Source organism: Durio zibethinus, unplaced genomic scaffold (genome assembly GCF_047325235.1).
Source record: "Durio zibethinus cultivar Kanyao isolate XHJ-2024 unplaced genomic scaffold, ASM4732523v1 HiC_scaffold_3, whole genome shotgun sequence".
Taxonomy (NCBI): domain Eukaryota; kingdom Viridiplantae; phylum Streptophyta; class Magnoliopsida; order Malvales; family Malvaceae; genus Durio; species Durio zibethinus.
In genome coordinates, this window is record NW_028323044.1 from 5,198,237 (window position 1) to 5,200,736 (window position 2,500).

Sequence of the window (2,500 nt, forward strand, 5' to 3'; positions counted from 1 at the left end):
ACCATCGGCACACGCTGGGCCCTGGTGCGGGCGGTTGCCTCGACCACCATCGGCACACGCTCCGCCCTGGTGCGGTCGGTTGCCTCGAGCACCATCGGCACACGCTGGGCCCTGGTGCGGCAGGTTGCCTCGACCACCATCGGCACACGCTGGGCCCTGGTGCGGGCGGTTGCCTCGACCACCATCGGCACACGCTGGGCCCTGGTGCGGGCGCTTGCCTCGACCACCATCGGCACACGCTGGGCCCTGGTGCGGCAGGTTGCCTCGACCACCATCGGCACACGCTGGGCCCTGGTGCGGGCGCTTGCCTCGACCACCATCGGCACACGCTGGGCCCTGGTGCGGGCGCTTGCCTCGACCACCATCGGCACACGCTGGGCCCTGGTGCGGCAGGTTGCCTCGACCACCATCGGCACACGCTGGGCCCTGGTGCGGGCGCTTGCCTCGAGCACCATCGGCACACGCTCGGCCCTGGTGCGGTCGGTTGCCTCGAGCACCATCGGCACACGCTGGGCCCTGGTGCGGCAGGTTGCCTCGACCATCATCGGCAGCCTCGACCACCATCGGCACACGCTGGGCCCTGGTGCGGGCGCTTGCCTCGACCACCATCGGCACACGCTCGGCCCTGGTGCGGTCGGTTGCCTCGAGCACCATCGGCACACGCTGGGCCCTGGTGCGGCAGGTTGCCTCGACCACCATCGGCACACGCTGGGCCCTGGTGCGGGCGGTTGCCTCGACCACCATCGGCACACGCTGGTCCCTGGTGCGGGCGCTTGCCTCGAGCACCATCGGCACACGCTGGGCCCTGGTGCGGCAGGTTGCCTCGAGCACCATCGGCACACGCTGGGCCCTGGTGCGGCAGGTTGCCTCGAGCACCATCGGCACACGCTGGGCCCTGGTGCGGGAGCTTGCCTCGAGCGCCATCGGCACACGCTGGGCCCTGGTGCGGCAGGTTGCCTCGAGCACCATCGGCACACGCTGGGCCCTGGTGCGGTCGGTTGCCTCGAGCACCATCGGCACACGCTGGGCGCTGGTGCGGGCGCTTGCCTCGACCAGCATCGGCACACGCTGGGCCCTGGTGCGGCAGGTTGCCTCGATCACCATCGGCACACGCTGGGCCCTGGTGCGACAGGTTGCCTCGAGCACCATCGGCACACTATCGGCCCTGGTGCGGGCGGTTGCCTCGACCACCGTCGGCACACGCTGGGCCCTGGTGCGGGCGCTTGCCTCGAGCACCTTCGGCACACGCTGGGCCCTGGTGCGGGCGGTTGCCTCGAGCACCATCGGCACACGCTGGGCCCTGGTGGGTTTAGGCACATCTTCAAATTTCTGCCGTGCCAATGCCATTTTTATGGCTTGTAAATTCATACAATGGTCCCCTAAGCCTTCACGTGAAGTTTCGTTGGAAGATGACTCGTTTTCTATTTTTCATGATTTTCGAAACTTTTTGCGGTTCGGGATTTTTTAAAATTTTTTTATAAGGATTTTTGGCCCCAAATTTTGTAGGCATGATCCTTCTATTTTTGTTGGCATGCACAAAAAAATTCAGCTAAAAACTCGAAGTAGAGAAGATTTTGTGACCGTTTGAAAAAAGTGTCCCCATTTCAGACACTTTAACGGCTACTGGTAGCAAACCTGTAAAATCTCAAATGCTCTTTAAGGGGGTGTGAATTCTCAGAGGTTTGATGAGGGATAGGGGGCCAACACAAGGCCAAGTACCAGCACCCATCGCACATCATGTGCGCACACCCCCCCGGCCCCCCTCCCAATCGCCGGAACCCCAATGCCGCCGGTCAGGTTCTCCGGCGGTACTCCGGCGATGCTCCGGCGATGCTCCGGCGATGCTGTCCCGAGTGAAAAAAATGCGGCACCAGCACATGCTGGAGCCAAGCATGGGCACCGTGGCTCAAAATCGAACTTCGGCCAAGGCCTCGACCATCAATGGCACATGATGGCGCATGGTGATGGCACATGCATCGACCATCATCGGCATAGGCTGCCCTTCGGTACGGGCACTTGCCTCGACCGCCATCGGCACAAGCTGGGCCTTGGTGTGGGTTGTTGCCTCGATCACAATCGGCACATGCTGAGCCTTGGTGCGGGCGGTTGCCTCGAGCACCATCGGCAGACCCTGGGCCCTGGTGCGGCCGGTTGCCCCGATAACCATCGGCACACGCTGGGCCCTGGGGCGGGCGCTTGCCCCCAGCACCATCGGCACACGCTGGGCCCTGGTGCGGGCGGTTCCCTCGACCACCATCGGCACACGTTGGGCCCTGGTCCGGGCGGTTACCCCCAGCACCATCGGCACACGCTGGGCCCTGGTGCGGGCGCTTGCCCCCAGCACCATCGGCACACGCTGGGCCCTGGTGCGGGCGGTTGCCCCCAGCACCATCGGCACACGCAGGGCCCTGGTGCGGGCGGTTGCCCCGAACACTATCGGCACAAGCCGGCCCTTGGTGCGGGCTCCTGGCTCGACCACCATCGGCACACGCTGGGCCCT